This window comes from Symphalangus syndactylus, chromosome 10 (assembly GCF_028878055.3).
Source record: "Symphalangus syndactylus isolate Jambi chromosome 10, NHGRI_mSymSyn1-v2.1_pri, whole genome shotgun sequence".
Lineage (NCBI taxonomy): Eukaryota > Metazoa > Chordata > Mammalia > Primates > Hylobatidae > Symphalangus > Symphalangus syndactylus.
Window position 1 is genome coordinate 61,347,886 of NC_072432.2, and position 17,743 is coordinate 61,365,628.

General features: G+C 43.1%; 1 long non-coding RNA gene across 1 annotated transcript in view; it reads left to right on the forward strand.

Moving 5' to 3' along the window:
• The first annotated feature begins 16,892 nt into the window (after positions 1-16,892).
• LOC134731526 (uncharacterized) overlaps positions 16,893-17,743 on the forward strand; it is a 94,128-nt gene continuing 93,277 nt past the window's right edge. The window contains exon 1 of the long non-coding RNA XR_010113862.1: positions 16,893-17,294. This is a non-coding gene — a long non-coding RNA (uncharacterized lncRNA). The remainder of the gene's footprint in view (positions 17,295-17,743) is intronic.

The window sequence follows — 17,743 nt, forward strand, 5'->3', positions numbered from 1 at the left end:
AAGTGGCCAATTCAGCAAGATGATATAACAATTGTAAATGCATATGCACCAACACTGGAGTGCCCAGATATATAAAGCAAATATTATTAGAGCTAAAACAAGGGATAGATAGGCCTCAATATAATTATAGCTGAAGACTTCACCACCCCACTTTCAGCATTGGACAGATTATCTAGACAGAAAATGAACCAAGAAACATTGGACTTAATCTGCACTACAGATCAAATGGACCTAATAGATGTTTACAGAGTATTCCATTCAACAGCTGTGGCATATACATTCTTCTCCTCAGCACAGGGATCATTCTCAAGGATACACCATATGTTTGCCCACAAAACAAGTTTTAAAACATTTTTTTAAAACTGAAATAATATTAAGCATCTTCTCTGACCACAATGGAATAAAACTAAAAATCAATAACAAGAGGAATTTGGAAACTGTACAAACACATGGAAATTAAACAATATGCTCCTGAATGACCAGTAGGTCAACGAAGAGAGTAAGAAGGAAATTGAAAAACTTCTTGAAACAAATGAAAATGGAAATACAACGTACCAAAACTTTGGAATATGGGAAAGTAGTACTAAGAAGTTTATAACTATAAGTGCTTAAATCAAAAAAGAGGAAAAACTTCAAATAAATAACATAATGATACTTTTTAATGAATTGAAAAAGCAAGACCAAACTAAACTCAAAGTTAGTAGAAGAAATGAAAGACTAAAGATCAGAGCAGAAATAAATGAAATTGAAACAAATAAAACAATACAAAAGATTAATGAAACAAATAGTTATTTTTTTGAAAAGATAAACAAAATTGACAAAGCTTTAGCCAGACTAACAAGAAAAAAATAGAGAACAGTCTGGGAAACACTGTGAGACCCTGTCTCTACAAAAAGTAGAAAAAACTAGCTGACTGTGGTGGCGTGTGTCTGTAGTCCTAGCTACTCAGGAGGTCAAGATGTGAGGATAACTTGAGCCTGAGAGATGGAGTCTGCAGTGAACTGTGATCATGTCACTTCATTACATCCTGGGAGACAGAGTGAGACCTTGTCTCAAAAACAAAACAAAACAAAAATGGAGAGATAATCCAAATAAATGAAATTAGAGATTTTAAAAGGAGACATTACAACCAGTACTGCAGAAATTCAAAAGATCATTAGAGGCTACTATGAGCAACTATATGCCAACAGATTGGAAAACACAGAATAAATGAATAAATTCCTAGACATATGCAACCTACCAAGATTGAACCATGAAGAAACCCAAAACCTGAACAGACCAATAACAAGTAACAAGATTGAAGCTGTAGTAAAAAGTCTCCTAGCAAAGACCAGGACCCAATGGCCTCACTGCTGAATTTTACCGAACATTTAAAGAACTTATATCAACTCTACTCAAACTATTCCAAAAAATAGAAGAGGAGTGCTTCCAAACTCATTCTGTGAGGCCAGTAGTATCCTGATACTAAAACTAGACAAGGATGATCAAAAAAAGAAAACTATAGGCCAATATCCCTGATGAATGTTGACGTAAAAATCCTCAACAAAATACTAGCAAACTAAATTCAACAAAACATTAAAAAGATCTTCATCATGACCAAGGGGGATTTATCCCAGGGATGCAAAGATGGTACAACATGTGCAAATCAATTAATGTGATACATCGTATCAACAGAATGAAGAGTAAAAACCATATGATTGTTTCAATTGATGCTGAAAAAGCATTTAATAAAATTCAACATCCCTTCATGATTTAAAAAAAACCCCTAAAGAAACTAGATATAATAGGAATATACCTCAACACAACAAAAGCCATATATGACAGACCCACAACTAGTATCACACTGAGTAGGAAAAAACTGAAAACCTTTCCTCTAAAATCTGGAACAAGATAAGGATGCCCACTTTCTTTCTTTTTTTTTTTTTTAAGTTTTGTTTTATTTTAAGTTTCGGGATACACATGCAGAATGTGCAGGTTATATAGGTATACGTGTGCTATGGTGGTTTGCTGCACCTATCAACCCACCATCTAGATTTTCAGCCCTGCATGCATTAGCTATTTGTCCTGGTGCTCTCCTTCCCTGCACTGCCCACCCTGGACTGGCCCAGTGTGTGTTATTCCCCTCCTAGTGTCCACATGTTCTCATTGTTCAACTCCACTTATGAATGAAAGCATGTGGTGTTTGCTTTTCTGTTCCTGTGTTAGTTTGCTGAGAATGATGGCTTCCAGCTTCATCCATATCTCTACCAAGGACATGATCTCATTCCTTTTTATGGTCGCATAGTATTCCATGGTGTATATATAATACATTTTCTTTATCCAGTCTATCATTGATGGAAGGATGCCCACTTTCACCACTGTTATTCAACATAGTACTGGAAATCCTAGCTAGAGCAATCACACAAGGGAAAGAAATAAAGGACCTCCAAACTGGAAAGGAAGACGTTAAATTATCCTTGTTTAAAAATGATATTATATTTGGAAAACCTTAAAGACTCTACTAAAAAACTATTAGAACTGATAAACAAATTCAGTCTAGTTGCAGGATACAAAATACAAAAGTCAGTGGCATTTCTATATGCCAACAGCAAATAATTTAAAAAAGAAATCAAGAAGGTAATCTCATTTATAATAGCTACAAACAAAATGCCTAGGAATAAACTTAACCAAAAAAGTGAAAGATCTCTACAATGAAAACTACAAAAGATTAATGAAAGAAATTGAAGAAGACACAGAAAAATTGAAAGATAGTCTATGTTCATGGATTGGAAGAATCAATATTGTTAAAATGTTCATACCACCCAAAGCAATTTACAGATTCAATGCAATCCTTATCAAAATACCAATGTCATTCTTCACAGAAATAGAAAAAATCATCTTAAAATTTCAATGAAACCACAGAATACCCAAAAGAGCCAAACCATCCTGAGCAAAAAGAATGAGGCTGGGCGCGGTGGCTCACGCTTGTAATCCCAGCACTTTGGGAGGCCGAGGCGGGCGGATCACGAGGTCAGGATATCGAGACCACGGTGAAACCCCGTCTCTACTAAAAAATACAAAAGATTAGCCAGGTGTGGTGGCGGGCACCTGTAGTCCCAGCTACTCGGAGAGGCTGAGGCAGGAGAATGGCGTGAACCCGGGAGGCGGAGCTTGCAGTGAGCCAAGATTGCGCCACTGCCCTCCAGTCTGGGCGACAGAGTGAGACTCTGTCTCAAAAAAAAAAAAAAAAAAAAGAATGAAAGTGGAGGAATTTCATTACCTGACTTCAAGTTATACTACAGAGCTATTGTAACCAAAACAGCATGGTATTGGCGTAAAAACAGACATATATACCAGTGGAAAGAAACAGAGAATCTAGAAATAAATCCATACATCTACAGTGAGCTAAATTTTGACAATGGTGCCAAGAACATATACTGGGGAGAAAATAGTCTCTTCAATAAATGGTGCAGGGGAAAGTGGATATTCATATGCAGAAGAATGAAACTAGACCCCTATCTCTCGCCATATACAAAAATCAAATAGAAATGGATTAAAGACTTAAATCTAATACCTGAATCTACGAAACTACTAAAAGAAAACATTGGAGAAACTCTCCAGGAAATTGGTCTGAGTGAAGATTTCTTGAGTAATAGAAAGCACAGGCCACCAAGGCAAAACTGGACAAATGGGAATATATCAAGTTAAAAAGCTTCTGCACAGCAAAGGAAATAATAAACAAAGTGAAGAGACAATCCACACAATAGGAGAAAATATTTGCAAACTATCCCTCTGACAAGGACTTATTAACCAGACTATATATGAAGCTCAAACAGCTCTATAGGAAAAAAATCTAATAATCTAATTTTTAAAATGGACAAAAGATATGAATAGGTATTTCTCAAAAGAAGACATACAAATGGCAAACAAGTATTTGAAAAGTTGCTCAACATCATCAGTCATCAGAGAAATGGAAATCAAAACTACAATGAGATATCATCTCACCCTAGTTAGAATGGCTTATATCCAAAAGACAGGCAATAACAGATGCTGGCGAGGATGTGGAGAAAAGGGAACACTCATACACTGTTGGTGGCAATGTAAATTAGTATAACTGCTGTGGAGAACAAGTCAAAGGTTCCTTAAAAAACTAAAATAGAACTACACTACGATCCAGCAATTCCACTGCTAGGTATATATCCAAAATAAAGGAAATCAGGATATCAAAGGGACATCTGCACTCCCATGCTTACTGCCAGCACCATTCACAGTGGCCAAGATGTGGAAGCAACCTAAGTGTCCATCAATGGACAAATGGATAAAGAAATGTGGTACATATACACATTAGGGTACTATTTAGCCATTAAAAAACAAGGTCCTATCATTTGTAGCAACATGGATGGTCATTATATTAAGTAATATAAACCAGGCACAGGAAAGACAAACTTCGTAGTTCTTACTTGTTTGTGGGAGCTAAAAATTAAAACAACTGAACTCAAGGTGATAGAGAGTAGAAGGTTAGTTACCAGAGGCTAGGATGAGTGGTCAGATGTAAGAGGGGAAGAGGGGATGGTTAATGGGTACACAAATGCAGTTTGAAAGCATGAATAAAATCTAGTATTTGATAGCACAATGGGGTAATTACAGTAAACAATAATTTACTGCATACTTAAAAATAACTATAAGAGTATAATTGGAATGTTTGTAACACAAAGCAATGATATATGCTTGGGGTGACGGTTACCCCATTTACCCTGATGTGATTATTACACATTGTATGCCTAGATCAAAATATTTCATGTATCCCATAAATATATGTACCTATGTACCCATAAACATTTAAAAAAATACTTAAAAGACCTAAATAGGCTGGCTCATGCTGTAATCCCATCGCTTTGGAGGATTATTTTAGGCCAGGAGGAGTTTGAGACGAGCCTGGGCAACATAATGAGACCCAGTCTGTTAAAAAAAAAAAAAAAAAAAAAAAAAAAAAAGGAATACAGCATCCAGCTGAAAGCTTGTGTTTTCAAAGCTCCTCAATAGCTAATTTCCTGGCTTTGTTTCTTTGAAAGTATCTGGCAGCTATTCCAATGTTACCTTTACATGAATAATATTCATTATAAAGAGCTACCATTTATCAAGCACTTACTCGAGTAGGTAATAATTGCATTAAGACTGTCGTTTACACTTTGGGAGGCCAACAGGGGTGGATCACTTGAGGCCAGGAGTTCGAGGTCAGCCTGGCCAACATGGTGAAACCCTGTGTCTACTAAAAATACAAAAATCAGCCAAGTGTAATGGTGCATGCCTGTAGTCCCAGCTACTCAGGAGGCTGATGCAGGAGAATCGCTTGAACCCAGAAGCTGAGGTTGCAGTGAGCCGAGATCACGCTACTGCATTCCAGCCTGGGCAACAGAGGGAGACTCTTTCTGAAAAAAGAAAAGAAAGAAAAGAAAAGAAGAGTCTCACTTAGTTTTTAACTTAGATAAGCAGATACAATTATGCCCATTTTACAGATGAGCAAACAGAGCCTCAGAGAAGTTAAAACAGACAACCTTAATTCACAAGTCAATAAGCAGCAGTTATAAACCAGGTTTGAGTGAATCTGGAGCTCCTGCCTTTAACCATTACAATTTATTGACTTACGAGCTTCTCCACTTTTCTTCTCTTTGTTGTTGTTGTTTTTTGTTTTGTTTTGTTTTGTTTTTTTGGGGGACAGGGTCTAGCTCTGTCACCTAGGCTGAAGTGCAGTGGCACAATCACGGCTCACAGCTCACTGGAGCCTCAACCTCCTGGGTTCAAGTGATCCTCCCACAGCAGCTTCATGAGTAGCTGGGTCTACAGGCCTGCCACTATGCCCAACTAATTAAAAAAACATTTTTTTTTGTAGAGACAGGGCCTCATGATGTTGCCCAGGCTGGTCGCAAACTCCTGGTCTCAAGTGATCCGCCCACCTTGGCCTCTCAAAGTGCGGGGATTGCAGCTATGAGCCACTGTGCCTGGCCTGCTCTACTTTTCAATGCCACTTCTTTCTTTCCTCTTCCTCCTCTCCCTTCAATATCCCTTTTCCTACCAGTATCTTTAAGCTTTGAAAGCATCTATTTTGGAAACCGCAAAGAAAATAAATCTGTTGGGATGCTCACCACAGACTTGGGGCAAGTCATTAGCGTGGGAAGGGGAAGTGGAAAGGGGGCACAGGGAAGTGAGGGGCTAACAGGTCGCAGGAACACACATCTGAGTGTGTTTGCTGAACCCCTTCATCTTTCCCAGACAAGAGGTGACAGATCTGTGGAACAGACTTCCAGAAGAGGGGAGCTCCCCCTCAGCTTTTCAGCTTCTCATTCCCTGGATTCTTCTTTTTTGACAGTGATGTTTTCCACCCGAAATATTGTCTGGACTGCGGGTTGGCTGAAGGAGGGAAAGGGGGGTGGGGAGAGGAAGAAGAAGCAAAAAAGAAAAGCAGCTGGAACTCATCTCCTGGGGACCAGCCAAGGAGGCCCAGGCCCTGGGAAATCTGCTCATCTCCTGCTAAGCAATCCCTCTCTCAGCTTCCTTTTCAGTCTGTGCGACCTCCGACTCAGACCATGTGTGGCAGCTCCCAACAGCAGGCACTGCAGATGTCCCAGCAGAGATGGAGACCCCCACTGGGAGAGGAGACCTGCTTCCAAGCTGTGAGGAGCCAGCTGCCAAAACTTACAGATGTCCTTCCAAGTGTCAATGTTACAAATCAGGAAAAAAAAAGAAAAAAAAAAACAAAACATCCATGGGTATGCATGACTCTAGCCAGGAGGGCAGTGTGGCCAGCAGATATGTGGATTCTTAGTGACAGAAGGATAATAAAAGTACTGGACTTGATAGAAAGAGGAATTTTAAAACGTCAGTACTCTTATTTCTGCAGGATTCTGGTCTCCAGATTGCTCAGCAGAGGGTAGGCGCCCTTGTGGAGGGAAGGGAACCAGGAAATGAGTTTCATTGAATGAATGTGGGGGAGAGTGAAAGAATTCTCTACGGAGGGTCTTAAAACCATTCCAGGCTTGTTTTAAATTTAGAGAAAATTAGGTCATTCTGCAATCATTTCAGGGCTGTGCATGAGGTCAGGAGAAACTATTTTGGAAAATAGATTATATCATGTCACTTCCCTGCTTAAAACCACTGGGAGCTTCCATTAGAATAATGGAAGCCAGGCATGGCAGCATGCTCCTGATCCGAGCTACTCAGGATGCTAAAGGAGGAGAATCTCTCCCTTGAGCCTAGGAGTTTAAGACCAGCCTGGGCAACCTAGCAAGACCCTTTATTATTTTTTTTATTTTTTTTTGAAGAGTAGGTCCCGAATGCCCTGCCACAACCTGCAGACCTTCCTGGCAGACCTTTGTCTACATTTCCCACCTCATCTCCCATTCAGTAGGCTCCCCGCATGCTAGTCTTCTTTTGATCCTGCAAGCTCCAAACTCAGGCTCTTTACTGAAACCCTCAAAGGGAACCTGCTGTTCCCTTTGCCTAGAAAAGTGGTGTTCCTGGCCTCAGCTTATGAAAATGCTTTTCAAAGTACAGATCATAACCCATTAGTGGGTGGTGAATTAATTTAGTGGGTCATAACTTATTTTTCTTTTTTTTCTTTTTTTTTGAGATGGAGTACCACTCTGTCACCAGGCTGGAGTGTGGTGGCACCATCTTGGATCACTGCAACCTCTCTCTCATGGGTTCAAGCCATTCTCCTGCCTCAGCCTCCCAAGTAGCTGGGATTACAAGCATGCACCACCATGCCCAGCTAATTTTTGTATTTTTAGTAAAGATGGGGTTTCACCATGTCGGGCTGGTCTCAAACTCCTGACCTCAAGTGACCTGCCTGCCTCAGCCTCCCAAAGTGCTGGGATTACACATGTGAGCCACTGCAACTGGCCCATACTTACTTTTCTTAAAAAAAAAAAATGTGTACATGTATATTCTGGATACTGTAAAATAAATTTCTTGCTAATGGGTCTTAGTTCATAAATGTTGACAGCCAATGGCGTAGGAGTTGGTGGTGAATAATTCAGGCTTTGTTTTTTTGTTTTTTGTTTTGAGACAAGGTCTCATTCTGTTGTGGAGTTCAGCAGCATGATCTCGGCTCACTGCAACCTTTACCTCCTGAGCTCAAGCAATCCTCCCACCTCAGCCTCTCAAGTAGCTGGGACTATAGGTACATGCCACCACAGCCGGATAATTTTTGTATTTTTTGTAGAGTTGGGGTTTTGCCATGTTGCCCAGGCTGGTCTTGAACTCCTGAGCTCTAGCAATCTGTCCATCTTAGCCTCCCAAAGTGCTGGGATTAAAGGCGTGAGCCACCACGCCAGGCCTTTTATTATTTTTTTCCCCTAATAGTGCAGAAGCACTATTACCAATGTTTGATAGAAGTGAATTGCACCTGGCCTCAAAGATCATTAATCAGCTTAACAAATTTTTGGTGTCCTATGTAGTGGAAGAAAAGAAGTGTGGGAGTTAACAAAATGAACACAAATTCTTCCCTTCCCTGCTCTCTTGCCCTTGCAGTGTGATTGAAGCTCCACCTATCATCAGATGGACTTTTATTTCTCCATCTCTGGAATCTGGGCCGAGCTTGTGACTTACTTTGATCAATGGAACAGGTAGCAAATATGACACAAGCAGAAACTTGAAAAGTCCTAGCACATTAGGGCTTGCCCACTCTTCCTACTCTTGAGAATCCCATAACCACCACCTTATTTATAAGCCTCAGCAAGCCTGCTGGAGAATGAGTGACACGTGGCCCTGTTACCCCACTGCCCTAGCTGACAGCCAGCACCAACCACCAGACATGTGAGTGAGGCCATCCTAGGCTAAGTGCCCTCAGCTGACCCACTGGTGAATTGCAAACACATGAGCAAGCCTAGCTGGGACCAGCCAGGCCTGGCCCAGATCAGAAGAACCAGCCACTTGACCTGCAGACTTGTGAGTAACAATACATGATTATTGTTTTAAGCTACAAAGTTTCAGGATGGTTAGTTATTGCATCAAAAGCTAACTGATACAAGGAAAATGGGAATGGAAATGGAAGTTAAAAGAGGAAATAGATGAAGGCCAGGCACAGTGGCTCACACCTGTAATCCCAGCACTTTGGGAGGCAGAGGTGGGTGGATCACTTGAGGTCAGGGGTTCGAGACCCACCCTGACCAACATGGCGAAACCCTGTCTCTACTAAAAATACAAAAAATAGACGGGCATGGTGGTGCATACCTATAATCCCAGCTACTCGGGAGGCTGAGGCACGAGAATTGCTTGAACCCAGGAGGCAGAAGTTGCAGTGAGCCGAGATCACGCCACTGCACTCCAGCCTGGATGACAGAGCAAGACTGTCTCAAAAAAAAAAAAAAAAAAAAAAGATAAATGAAATAGATGTGAAAATGGAAGTTACAGTGAAATGAGAGGCTGTTGGCAATATTTATCCCTTCTCTCCAGGCCTACAGGGAGGCTGAATTCTTCGTCCTGCAGAACAGTAGGTCCATTCCTGAATCTCAGGGATGGTATTTCAAAGCCTAGCTCAATGTCTAACTTGTAGAATTATCCTCAGTAAATATTTGTTGAATAAATCAATGGCTTGGAGATAATTTCTTCCCTTTGAATTGTAAGATAAAGCTTGGAAATTGGCTAGTAGCTTCCAGTCTCCATGTTGTATACATTTGTGATTGATATAGTTTGGATATTTGTCCCCCCAAATCTCATGTTGAAATGCAATCCCCAGTGTTAGATGTGGGGCCTGATGGGAGGTGTTTGGGTCATGAAGGTAGATCCTGCATGGCTTGTCCTTGCAACAGCAAGTTCTCAGGAGATCTGGTTATGTAAAAGTGTGGCACTTCCCCCCCATCTCACTCCCACTCTCATCATGTGACACACCCATTCTTGCTTCACCTTCTCCCATGAGTAAATGCTCCCTGAGGCCTCCCTCGAAGCTGAGCAGATGCTGGTGCCATGCTTGTACAGCCTGTAGAAATTGAGCCAATTAAACCTCTTTTCTTTATAAATTACCCAGCCTCAGATATTTCTTTCTAGCAATGCAAGAATGGCCTAACACAGTGGTATTAATAGGAGCATGGCTATGTATGGGACCCATGATTAAAACCATAGCAGGCACTGCATTTAGTCAACCCAATATCCTTTCCTAAACTCCTATTTCCTTGTCATGTTTTACTACAGAGGCTTGGAAAAGCTAAATATTCCATTTTCCAGACTCCCTTGCAGCTAACAATGGCCAAATGACAAAGATCAATGAGATACAAATGAAAGTCTGCTGGAATGTTGCTGGAAAAAAATTTGCTTTTCTAATAAAAGCAGCTCTGGGGCTGGGCATGGTAGCTCACACCTGTAACCCTAGTGCTTTGGGAGGCAGAAGGAGGAGGATCACTTAAGGCCAGGAGTTTGAGACCAGCTTGTGCAACATAGTGAGTCCCCCGTCTTTATAAATAAAAAAAAATTAGCCAGGTTCAGTGGTACACACCTTATACTTCTGGCTACTTGGGAAGCTGAGACAGGAGGATCACTCGAGCCCAGGAGTTTGAAATTGCAATGAGCCATGATTGCTTCATTCCACTTCAGCCTGGGTGACAGAGTAAAACTCTGTCAAAAGAAAAGAAAAGAAAAAAGAGAAGAGAAGAGAGAAAAGACATTCTGGTAGGCATTGCCCACACTGCTCCTTTTCTACCTACTTTGAATGCAGATGTGATGCCTATAGCTGTTTGGATCAGCAGCAGCCATCTTTTGATGATAAGGGAAAGTCCATAAAAATCACGGAGAACTTGGCCTTGATCATTGGGAATTTTGCAAAGTCTGTGTCACATTTGCTGATTTCCCAATGGCTCAGAGTTAATATAGCAGAGGACCAAAGAAGGGTGTGGATACCAGAAAATGTGATTCACTGGAGCCATTAATATAACAATATACCACTACCTTCCTCAAGACACTATTTCCATCCGTTGAAAAATTGCTGTAGTATCCTCTTTTTATTAGAATAAGACATTGGATGTATCCGCCAAAAATTGTAACAAATACACAAATCTATGATGTCTAAAATGTTAACAGTACCTTCTTAGATGGCATTGTGGTGTAGTGCACAGCCTGTACAACCATACCTAGTGGCTGTAATAAATCTTATCAGCCTACTTTAATTATGTGTTGAGGACTGGGTTCAAGTTTTTTTTTTTTTTTTGAGACGGAGTCTCGCTCTGTCGCCCAGGCTGGAGTGCAGTGGCGCAATCTCGGCTCACTGCAAGCTCCGCCTCCCGGGTTCACGCCATTCTCCTGCCTCAGCCTCTCCGAGTAGCTGGGACTACAGGCGCCCGCCACCACGCCCGGCTAACTTTGTATTTTTAGTAGAGACGGGGTTTCACCGTGGTCTCGATCTCCTGACCTCGTGATCCGCCCGCCTCGGCCTCCCAAAGTGCTGGGATTACAAGCGTGAGCCACCGCGCCCGGCCTGGGTTCAAGTTTTATGTCTCTTTGGTGCTTCACACTTAATACCATGCCTACCATTTTATAAAAATGTGTCTTCTGTCACTTTCTATAAATTTCATTTATCTGTCACAGAGCCCCTCTGAACAGTATTTATTACAGCGAGATCTCCAGACCACCTGCATAAAAATCACCTAAAGAACTTGATAAATGCAGATTCCTAGGCCCCACCCCAGACTTACTGGCCTAAAAGGTAAAGCTGCAACTTCTTAGCATGGTATCTGATATGGTTTGGCTCTGTGTCCCCACCCAAATCTCATGTCCAATTGTAATCCCCACGTGTCAAGGGAGGGACCTGGTGGGAAGTGATTGGATCATGGAGGCAGTTTCCCCCATGCTGTTCTACTGATAGTGAGTTCTGATGAGATCTGAGGGTTTTATAAGTGCTGGTTTCCCCTGCTCTTCTCTCTTTCCTGCTGCCTTGTGAAAAAGGTACTTGCTTCTCCTTTGCCTTCTGCCATGTTTGTAAGTTTCCTGAGGCCTCCCCAGCTATGCGGAGGCCTGACTTATTAACTGTGAGTCAATCAAACCTCTTTCCTTTATAAATTACCCAGTCTCAGGTATTTCATTATAGCAGTGTGAAAACAGATACAGTGTATTAGTCTGTTTGTGCTGCTATAACAAAAATGCTGTAGACTGGGTAACTGATAAACAGAAATTTATAGCTCACAGTTCTGGGGGCTGGAAAGTCCAAGATCAAGGTGGAAGCAGATTTGGTGTCTGGTAAGAGTTTGTTCTCTGCCTTATGGATAGTGCCTGGTTGCTACATCCTCACATGGTGGAAGGGGTAAATGAGCTGCCTTCAGCTTTTTTTTTTTTTTTTTTTTTGAGACGGAGTCTCGCTCTGTCACCCAGGCTGGAGTGCAGTGGTGCAATCTCGGCTCACTGCAAGCTCCGCCTCCCGGGTTCATGCCATTCTTCTGCCTCAGCCTCTCCAAGTAGCTGGGACTACAGGTGCCCGCCACCACGCCCGGCTAATTTTTTTGTATTTTTAGTAGAGACAGGGTTTCACCGTGGTCTCGATCTGCTGACCTCATGATCCGCCCGCCTCGGCCTCCCAAAGTGCTGGGATTACAAGCGTGAGCCACCGCGCCCGGCCCTTCAGCTTCTTTTATAAAGGCACTCATCCCATTCATGAGAACTGAGCCTGACTTCCCAAAAGGCTGCCTGTTAATAGTCTCACACTGGGGATTGTTTCAACATAGGAATTTGGGGAGACACATTCAGAACTTTGCCTTCATCTAGGTCTTTCCACTGCCCCCAGCATTCTCCCAGACAAATACACATCCTGCACGTACACACAGATGTGCTCAGCAAACTTCAAATATGCTAGACACTTACCTTGGGGCATGAACTCTCACAGTTCCTCCTTAGAATAACTCGACCTCCTCCTCCTTGTCTAGTCTGGTGAAATTTCTCTTATCCTTCAAGGCTCAGCTTAAAGGCCAGCTTCTCTGAAAAACCATTCCTATTGCCTCTTCCCCTGATTGGAATCTGCTCTCCTGAGCTTTTCTTGCTACTTAACAGTGCTACTCCAAATGTACCAGTAAGTCTGTAATTATTTTTCTTACATCTTATTTGTTACAGCTTCACATTTAGTAAGTCTTAATAAATGTTTTTCAATGAAGTCAACTGCTTTAAAACAATTATAATATTTTTAACATTAAAAAAACATAGTTTAATAATAAAATGGGTCTCACTAGCCCAGCATGGTGTCTCATGCCTGTAGCACTTTGGGAAGCTGAGGCAGGAGGATTGCTTGAGTCCTGGAGTTTGAGACCAGCCTGGCCAACATACAGAGACCCTGTCTCAAAAAAAATAAAAAATAGCCAGGCATGGTGGCACAAAACTGTGGTCTCAGCTACCCAGGAGGCTGAGGCTGAATTGAGCCGTGATTATGCCGCTGCATTCCACCTTGGGCAGCAGAGCGAGACACTGTCTCAAAATCATCATCATCTGGGTCCTATATCTCAGATTGTGCTAAACAAACCTCAAACACACACACAAACATATGCCCAGAAAGCCAGACAAAAATTTTCCTTAGGAAATAGTGGTAAAGGTTGTTCTCTCAACTTATACAGAGAAATTCAGAACATTTTATTTTGAGATGGAGTCTCACTGTTGTCCAGGCTGCAGTGCAGTGGCACAATCTCTACTCACTGCAACCTCCACCTCCTAGGTTCAAGCGATTCTCCTGCGTCAGCTTCCTGAGTAGCTGGGATTACAGGTGTGTACCACCACACCTGGCTAATTCTTTAGGATTTTTTCTTTTTCAGTAGAGATAGGGTTTCTCCGTGTTGGCCAGGCTAGTCTCAAACTGTTGACCTCAATTGATCTGCCCACCTCGGCCTCCCAAAGTGCTGGGATTACAGGAGTGAGCCACAGCACCCACCCCAGAACATTTTATTCTTAATGCTAGTATTTAGAGTAAATTTAGATTCAAGAGCATCTTACTTATATTTTATTTTTGTTATGGAAATGTCTAACATACATGAAAGTAGAGAGTCCAGCATAATGATTCCTGAGTACCTATCACTCAGCTCCAACAATTGGATCTGCTGTTCTTTCAAATGATGCTAATTCTAAAACACTTTTATTATTTGAAAACAGAGTTAAAAATCAATTTAAAAACACCCTTGTGTGTGGTGTTGGAAAACCAGTCATGGTTGTAAAAGAATAACGTTATTAACAATCACCATCAGGTTATCAGTGGATACCTGAAGGCAGAAAGCCACCGTTTTCAACTGAGTGCCCTACTGCAGGAGAGAGGGTCTCAGACTGCCCAGGCAGGGGAGAGGACTGGCAATAGAGGAATCAGTACTCTGCCCTGCTGCTCAAATTCCCCAGTAGCTAGTTGAGCCAAGATAAGAAGAGCAATATGGGGGCCACAAGGTTCTTCAAGGGGAAATGGACATCAGAGGCTTGGACTGGGGTCCCAAATTCACAAGGAGCTTCATATTTAGACTTACATGACATCTTTAGTTACATTGTTTTGTGAGTGTGGGTTAAGGGACAATTTTTTAGTGTAAACACCTAAGATATTCTACAGTTTGTGTGACTTTTTGGCATTTATCAAAATTTTTTTTAAAAAAGCAGTTCCAGGATCCTTGGTAAAAAGAAGGGGCCTGAGGTGCTCTTAACCGCTAGAAGACTCTGATAGGTTAGGTTAAAAAACAAGCAGCACTTGTCAATTTTGTCCAAGATTTTCTTCACTACTAGCTCCTGGCTGAAGCTGATTGAAATAGTGTCAAGGATAAAATTGGGTTCAAGAGTGGCGAAAATGGAAAAAGAAAAAAAAAAAAGGCCCAGAAGCCAATTAAATAAGATGGTTGGAGAGGCAGGAAGTGAAGCAAAAAGGAAAAAATAAGAGAGAGATGGGGTGGAGCACACTGAGAAGAGACGTGGTCGAGAGGAGAGGAGCAGTGTTCTCTTGGGGTCCACGAAAGGAAGTCTGGACTTAATTTTATTTAATCCAAGTGCTTTTGGCTTTCTTAGAAAGCAGGAAGCCAAGGCACAAAAAGCCAGGATCTTGATAATTAAATTTTTTTAAACTGGAAAGCAAATACCAGGATTTTCCCTAGAGACACACTCACCACAGGACACATGGGTGAGGGAGAGCCTGAATTGCTATTTCTTATATAAACATTAAAACCCAAGGCTTTCCATCTCTCCCCACCCCTCACCCCCAACCCCCAACTGGTAGCTGTGAGAGTCCTCAATGAGACTCCTAGGAGGGCTTCCCACCGTCTGGGGCCACTCTGCTTCTCTGTAAGGGGGAAAACAATGAGAGGAATTCAGGGTTCCCTACTAGGCTGGCGCTGACCCATGATGGGGAAGCAGCCTCTTGGCGAAGAAAGGAGGAAGAAAGAATTGCTGACTTGATTCCCCTCCCTCCCAAGGAACCCGGGAGGAGGGCATTGAGGAGTTGGTGGCGTCCTGGAGAAAGGGTGGCCTTTGTGAAAAGTGCAGGCTCCACTGGATGCTTGGAATGACTGCTCCTGCCACCCTTTCTAAGGTCTCCTCCAGGAGGAGGGAGGAGCGCAGTGAGAGTGGGGTGAGGACTTGCTTCATCACACAAGGAAGGCTGGTGAACCAGTGACCACTGGGTGAAGAAAGAGAACTAGGGTCTGGAGAAGAGCCAATCGAGAAAGCCTGTGGGGCGGCTCATTAATGAGCTCATCCATCCAGGCAGGTTAAATGGCAGGCAACTGGGTTGCCCAGGAAGCAGTTCGCACAGCTGAAGTTTACAGACTAAACAGTATGCAATCACGATAATTTCCTCTGCCTGTGACTCATCTCGGAGGGTGTCCAGGTGATGGTGCAAAGATAGACTGAGAAAGAAGGCGTTTCTTTTCTAGTAGCAAATGCAGAGAGAGCAGAAGCAATATTAAGTCAGGAATGCATTTCTCAGAAATGTAAAAAAAGTGTTTTGTCACTTTATTGATAACATTTCAAAACTATTTTTGACTTGCACTGCCTAATTACTTTGGTTTTAGGTAGTGCGAAGCTCTTTATAATACATAATAAACACACGCTTCCTCCCGCACCCCACTTAGGGAGAAAATAGAATGTTGGGCTTTTGCAGCCTGGCAAGTTTATGTAACAAGCGGCATCCTTTTTGCCGTTTATGCATGAAGGGAAGCCATGGGGAAAATGGATGAAGTGTGGAATTCCAAGATTTTAATAAATATCAAACACAAGAAAAACTCTCTACTTGGTTGGGATGAATCGTGTTCTTTGCCAACTGCCTGTTAAAGCATTTTGATTCCATCTCAGGGAGGAGAGGAGGGAGGCAAGAAGGAGAAAAGAAACATCTTCAGGGTGCTCTTAGCAGTGCATTCCTGCTTCCCGGCCCATGGCCTCTTTTCTCCTTAGAACTGTTTTTATCTTTGTTGGAGAACAAAGCCTCTTTCAACATTCCTTAGCTTACAGATGGGTAATGAGGCAAGAAGAAGGTGAAGTATCCTCACAGGCACCCAATAATGAACCCAGTTCTCAAGTCCACTTATTTTTTTAAACCTCACTGTCTCTGCTGTAGGGTTAATTCTCCTCCAGCCCCCTCTCTCAGGCCACTTCCCCTCCCCTCCCTGTGTATTTGCAGTCACAGAGCTCATCTCAGAGGGGAGAGGAGAAGAGCTATTTGATCCTGGCCTCATGTCCATCAAGGGCCTCACATATGGCCTTTAGGCCTTATCTCCAGATGAGCTTCTGCAGGCAGTCATTACAGTTGCATGCGTGTAAAGAACACTGGTAATCAAGGCGGACCTTTAAAATACAGCACAATTACAACTTTTTGTAGCTGTTTGGCATGTCTTCATTTAAAAAATACATTTAGGACTTCAAAAGAAGTGGCTCAGGCCTCTTTCACCCGAGAAGCCTTGCGTGCACTGTTAGCAAAGACACACAAGAGGGCCCTTTCTTTGCTCCACAGCGTCCTCCGTGGTGAGCTGGAGGGAAGCGTTCTCAGCAGAGGGTCGCCCTCACCAAGAAGCCAAAGGGAAGAGGACGGAATCTGTCTTGTAGGGACGCCCTTGGTCTTCAGAAGGAACACTTTTTCTGTTTCACAACGATCTGTGGAATGTGTGGGTTCCCTGAAGAGGTGGACGGACCCCCGGGGTCGTGCGTTTTCTCAGCCCTGGGCCCCTAGCAGAGCTCGACCCTTCCAGAGCTCAGGGCCAGAAATGTTGCGATTCCGAACACTTTTCCCTTCTGAGAGGAGCCGCCCGGCAGACGCTCGTCATTAAGAGGCAACGTAATTAACGACGAATGTTTCCCTTTGGCACTAATGCGAACACCCTGGGGAACTGCCAAGTCTGGTAGGGGAATCGCAGTCGGGGGTGTCTGGGGGAAGCCAGTGTGGGCGGGCGCGGTGGGCCTGGGATTGCTTTTAGGCGCAGCAGCAAGGAGTGCGAGGGCGAGTGGAACAGAGGTCAGAGACCTTGCTCAGCTGCTGGTTTTTTCATGTTTCGGACCCTGAGAGTAAGCTGAGAGAATGGATGGGGTCAAGGCTGGGGCAGGCTGTTGGCTACTGCCGGTGGGAGGGGATCTGGGCGGGAGACTGAGACCGGGCGGAAAGGAGGGAGACAGACCACTCCCTCTAGGCGCTGAGGTCCGACACCCGCTTGATTTGTCAGTGCCACCAACAGCCCTCCTCCTGTTGTCAGAAAGGACAGTCGGTAGGGCCTGCTGAGGGCCAGGCACAGTGCAGAGGCGAGCGCCCAAAGGTAGGGATCAGCCGCTGGTCTCTGTGCCCAGGGGTTCAAGG